This window comes from Adiantum capillus-veneris, chromosome 6 (genome assembly GCF_014529385.1).
Source record: "Adiantum capillus-veneris isolate H3 chromosome 6, ASM1452938v2, whole genome shotgun sequence".
NCBI lineage: Eukaryota > Viridiplantae > Streptophyta > Polypodiopsida > Polypodiales > Pteridaceae > Adiantum > Adiantum capillus-veneris.
Genome location: NC_140936.1, coordinates 32,379,628 through 32,385,954, shown reverse-complemented (window position 1 = coordinate 32,385,954; position 6,327 = coordinate 32,379,628). Strand labels below are relative to the sequence as shown.

Here is a 6,327-nt window from a genome sequence, read left to right as displayed (position 1 = left end):
CAAAATGCCCTCCAATTTTGCCAAAATTCCCAAAAATACCTCTAATTAACATCACAAATATCTCTAGAAACAATTTTTTTTGCAACATTTCATAGGAAGATTGCTGCTCCTCAATAGGAGGTGGTAGAATTAGAATTTTATACGGTATTGAGGGCTCTTCGAATAAAATCGTTCATTATTTTTGAACGCAGAGGCCTCTGTTTGAGAGCTCATTGGTGAATAATTTTGTTTAAGACGCTAAAAGATAATTCTCAATCATCATAAACATTAGACTATACAAAAATTGAGGTAAATCCATCCCAAAACGATATGCAAGGGTATATTGGGAATTTTTGAAATTTGAGGGGTATGTTGGGAATTTCCACAAATTGTAGGGGTATTTTGGTAATTTTCCCTTTCTTTTATCAATACTAAGGGCGTTGGCACACCATGGTGCCCCCCAGGGTGAGGCATTACTTATCGACCTGCTAAAAAAGGCCTTAGAAGAAAAGAGAGTTGGGCATACTTCATTTTCAGCCGTCCAAATGGATGGGCAAGATCTTAACTTGGATATTGTACTACACTTGGCATGTGAGGAGTAAATGAAAGAGAATTATTTTAACTATTTTAGATTATACATGGAAATGAAGCATGTCCTTGTTGGCTTGCTATAGTAACTTTTTGGCTTTTTAAAACAAGCCTGAGAGAAGAGAAGAGGAGACTTAGGAGTACATTTGGAATTTTATTATTTCCTTGTATTGATTGGATCCGTTTTTCCCATGTGAAACATTGACATATTCTTTTGTTTTTGGTTTTCTAAAAGAAGCCTTGGAGGAGGAGAGAGAGTTTGACACAAATTTAAAAATTTATTATTTTGTATGTCTTCGCATGTAATCAATTGAGATCTTTTGTAGGTTTTAGTTTGCCAATGGGTCTTATCAATTCAAAGTTTTGATCACTGCTAAAGGTCCCAAATTTCAATGCATTTTAATTCCTTGACGAAGCCTACAGTTTGGACCCTGGAGGCTAGAAGGTAGATACTAGTAGTTGTAGTAGCTGCTATGGTGCTACCGATGTTACCCCACTCTATAGGATGCCCCTTTGATGTGCAAACCCCCCCCCCCCCCCCCCCCTCTCTCTCTCTCTCTCTCTCTCTCTCTCTCTCTCTCTCTCTCTCTCTCGCTCTCTCTCTCTCTCTCTCACACACACACACACACACACATAACATGTAAGTTGTGATTGTGTCATCAGGGGGTGAGTGTGTCAATAAGCCTCAATACCTTCATTGGATTTCCATATTGCCCATTTGTGTAGTCGCCAGTGTAGCACCGAGCTATTGACAATGGGAAAGGGTTATGAACTTATCACGTGAAAGGGGCAACCTTGACAAGGCTTCAAGATGAATGCATATAAGTATATTAGACTCATACATGGGTAGAAGATGGAAGTAGGGTGCATTCTATGGCAAGTGCGTCTTGCCATTCACACGCAGACATCTAGAGTTCTTTACTACAATTTCGTCATCTCAATATGTTGCTAGATCAAGAGAAGAGAGACACTTCGGCTCCATGGCAGCTTGCACAACCTTCGTTCATTTGTTCTCATTGGATAAAACTAGAGGGGAGATGGGGAGGAAGACCACAAGCAAAGAAAGAGACAGATTCTTGCAAGTAAAATAAAATCTTCTCTCTATTAAAATTGAGCAATACAAGATTTCTTTAAAGCCTTAGAGGTTACATGCAGGAACTAATGCTAACCATTGAGTCTCTCAACCACTTAGAAGTGTAGTGTCTATCTTGCATGCTTTATGAGATCAATGGGATGTCTTATTCCAACATTCCCACCTATAAAATTAACTACTTAGCAAACCAACAAATATGTGGGCAAGTGGAGGGGTGTGACAAGCCATCTGAAACAAGAGTAGAAGACCCCATGGACACCAACATAGGGTATGTGTACTTCTCTCTGATGACCATCATAATGGACAAGTGACATAGACTCAACACAAAGACATACTTGGGTGCACGTTGGGTGCACAACATAAGGATGAAGCAACAGACAACAAGCTCTCCTGACAACAAGTACCCCTCAGAGAACATTTATAGACAAATTGACAAGGTGGCCTTACCACTAGCAGATTGACAAGATGGCCTTACCACTGACAAAACATGTCATGTGAATGTCTGAAACCCTTACATTTATTGACTGGACAAAAAGCAACAATCTGTGAATGACAACCATGTGCGTTGTACTTACAGCAATTGTGTCTAGAATCATTTGTCACCTTTTGATTTATTTGAAAAGTTGTAATAATAAATTTTGACAAAAACAAGCCAAAGTCAATTTGTTCCATTGCTTTCAGCAGTCGCACTTCATGTTCAGCTTCATATGTATTTGCAATCAAAAGTAAACTTCGTTTGCTTCTAACTTCATACAAATTTCCATCTTGAAAGCTTTGAACATCATCAAAGATGTTGGAACTTCTACTTCTTGTCGAATTCTCTTTTACAAAATCCAAGTGAAATTACAATGGGCAGAGCAAGCATGCTTCTTCGTGGCTCTTAAAAACTAGCTCAGCATACCATACTTTACCTTGTAGAGGTGTAAGATGTTTTAAGCTCATCAAGAATTTCTAGATATCGAAAGTAAATCGAAAGTAAATCACTGAAAAATATGGAAATAATCTTTCTACAATGTTTTAAGCTCATCAAGAATTTCTAGATATCGAAAGTAAATCACTGAAAAATATGGAAATAATCTTTCTACAATAGAACAGGAGGCCGGTGATGTTGATATGCCAACCGAGGAGAGTTTGGGTGTGAGCTACTTGACCAAGGCCAGATACTATACAAAGGTTTTTTAAAGCGTGAAAAGAAGAAAAAATTACTGGAAAGATCTCTGGTGCGTAGAATTTGCATAGCAAAGTAGATGAGGATGATGATGACCTGAAGAAGCGGAATATATGTAGGTCAACATGTCTCCTTTGCCCTCCATAGGAGGTGCTTCCTGCGGGTCATCCTTGTCTAGGGAGTTGAGTTATGGAGGTTCAAAGTAACTCAGCTCTAATACCATGTTGGAGAAAATCTGTGGGAGGAAGACCGCGAACAGGAGATGGAGAGAGATTCTTGTCAAGGTAGTTGAACTATGGAGGTTCAAAGTAACTTGGCTCTAATACCATGTTGGAGAAAACCTGAGAGAGGAAGACCACAAGTAGGAGATGGAGAGAGATTCTTAATCGAGCGTGCAAAAATAAAATCCTCTCTATCAAAGTTGAACAATACAAGGTTTATTTAAAGCCATAGATGATACATGGAGGAACTAATGCTAACCATTGAGTCTCTCAACCACTCAAAAAATGTGGTGTGTATCTTGCATGCTTTATGAGATCAATCCCACATGGGAGATCGGTTCTTACGATATGAGATGAGTGTAGTAGTTGCAATGACGTGTGATATGGGAATCAAGAAATGGAAGTGTGTAGCAGCAATGGCCTATTACAAGAAGTACATGGTTGATCAAGTGGTCATGTCGTGCAAGAAGCAACAAATAAAAAGCAGATCAAGTGTGTGCACCATCGATGAAACCATGAGATGATTGGCAAAGATTTTGGAGCTCGAGGTCATTTAGAAGTTGAATGGTGGATGCCTTTATGAGATGACTGGCACCATTGACCCCAAGTTTGGGAACGTAGTCTATAGCTAGGCAACCCCATTCTGCTCAAATCTCAGAAGACCATATCATCTTTTACAACACTACTAATGGATCCCTTGGCAAGATAAGGGGTGGTAGCTCCTCTAACATTGGGTTTAGTTGCCCTGAGGGCCGATTCATTGAGGCCATTATCGAGTTATGTAAGGATTAGGGTGGTTCAATAAGTGCAACATTCATAATGATAATAGATGTAGCAAGTGGGTTCACCGCAATCAGTGACTAGCAAGTAGTCCAATCGTGGCTCCAAACGTTTTATCCAAAGCCTGCTCAAATTGCCATGGGGCCATCTCAAATTCAAGGGAGGAGGTTCGGGGAACTTTCTCATATTCAAGAGATGGTTCAATTAACTTTAAGGTTAGTAACTTAAAAGCTCATTGTCGAATTGATTGTCATGTGAATGCAATGGATGGTTTCCTCTTAGAAGGAAAGGAAGGCATTCAAAATAGCATGAAGAGGGTAGAAAACTTCAAAGACGAGGCTCTCTTTACTCTCTTTAGGGTTGCCTATCATATAGCAAAGAAAATTTATGCATTTTATATATTTACTAACATGATTTCTCTTTTGCAAGATTGTCAAGTGACATATTCCACATCCTTGTACAATAATAACAAGGCTTGTGTGGAGCTGGTTTATTGTATTGGTAAGTGTCTCATGAACTCCACTTTGAAAAAAGTGTCTCAAAGTCCTTTCTTTGGTGTCTTGATTGATGAGTCTAATGATATTAGTAAGCATGGACACTTAATTATCTATTTTTCCTACCTCATCGATGATTGCATTCCTACCTATAGCCTGTATGGCATAGTTCGTATAAGTGATGGAACTGCCAAGTCTATCTTTAATTTGTTCTTGATGAGTTGAAAAAAAATGATTTTGATCTTTCAAAGCTAATCACTTTTGGTTTTGATGGGTGTTCGATCATGACAGGGTCAGAGAATGGTGTTTCAACGCTTTTTAAAAAACATGTAAATCCATTTCTAACATCAATTCATTGTGTTGCTCATAGGACAGCTTTGGCTGTCTCTTTTGTTGCAAAGAATTTAGAGATTGCAATAACATTAGAGAATCTTGTTAATTCGATTGCCACACATTTCAATCACTCTAACAAGAGGCTTGCCGAGTTAAGGATCACTCAGGTTGATTTGGCATGCCCGATCTTGAGATTAGAGCACACATTTGATGTCAGGTGGCTAAGTTGTGCATCCGCAATAGGCAAGGTATGTTCTTCTCTTGATGCCATTCTGATGGAGACAAAAGAAAAAGCTCCAAGTCTTTTTGTTGATCTTTCTAAGTTTGAAAACATTTATTGTCTATTCTTCTTAGCAAACATTTTTTATTGTCTATTCTTTTTAGCAAACATTTTGAAAGGTATATTTGTAGTTAGTAAGTTATTTCAAAATGAGTTTGTAGATGTTACTACCGTGTCTGCAATCATTCAAAAAGAGATCAATTTAATTCAACAGTATTGTATTGATCCTCCTGATGTAGATGAGAATGAACTTATTCTTGATGTAAATGGTTATACTTTTTTGCGAGAATATGGACCAGATAAAGGTTTTTTGTTTTACTTACGAGGAGCTATTCGTGGCAAAACGTTTTTTGATATCGAGATAGAGAGAGATATCTTTGGCATGGATCTAATGTGTGCTTTAGAGTTCCAGATTTCTTTCCAAGAAGGTTATCGGCTCTCTTCAAGAATGGTTTGTTGACAATTCCATTTTGGGTAAGCTAGGTGTTTTAGTTCCATCACAACATCCAGTATTAGAGAAAGCTCTACAAGATATGGTAAGTCAGAGGCAAAAGAAATAGCTTCCTTTTATGGTAAAATGAAGTCTTTAGAGATTATAAATTATGCGTCTTTGATTGATGAGGATGATTTTATTAGTGAATTTTGTAGTTTCAAGCAACATGCTGCTATTAGTTGGGTATGTTTTAGTCTTCCAGTTGTTGCAGCTGTAATCGCTTGCAATGAAACATGGAGAGACTCGTATCCTAATATTTTGACTGTTTGTTAGATTTCTTTAGTGCAATGCTCTTCTATAGCTATATGTGAGAGAGGATTTAACGCACGGACAAGGATTAAGACGAAATTGCAAAATAATATGGAGTTACAATCCTTGGATGCACTTTTGAAGATCAACATAGAAGGTCCTTCAAAGCTGACTGAAACAGAGTTGGAGGAGAGCATCGTTTATGGGGTGCTAAGGCACATCAGCATCTCTTCATGTCACAAGGTATATGCAACTTGATTCTACCATAAACAAGGTATGTCTATCTATTGCTTTTATTTGTTACTTTTGATTATTCTTTTTCATATACCTTACTAATTTTGAAAGGGGAGAAGAGGAGTAAATCCAATCTACCATTGATCTTGGATGAGAGGATTTACTTATCTTCTCCCCCAAGAGAGCTTGGCGTAGCCATCAAAGTCGATGGTAATGGGGTTCAATCCCCCTACTCTCTCGTTTAAGCCAATTACTTAAAGTTCTACTTTATGCTTTTGTAAACGTCTCTTTGCAGAGTCTTTGAATTTGAGGAAACATGAATCTCAATTTTCTACCAGAAAGGTCAAATTCAAGTTTTTTCAATGTCTATGATGTTGTGAGATTGCATGACAATGAATATAAAACTTATTATTCT

The 6,327-nt window shown here is 37.9% G+C and overlaps 1 pseudogene; it reads left to right on the top strand.

Moving 5' to 3' along the window:
• Positions 1–4,092: 4,092 nt before the first annotated feature.
• On the top strand, positions 4,093–5,936 carry LOC147455320 (uncharacterized; annotated as a pseudogene).
• The last annotated feature ends 391 nt before the right edge of the window (positions 5,937–6,327 follow it).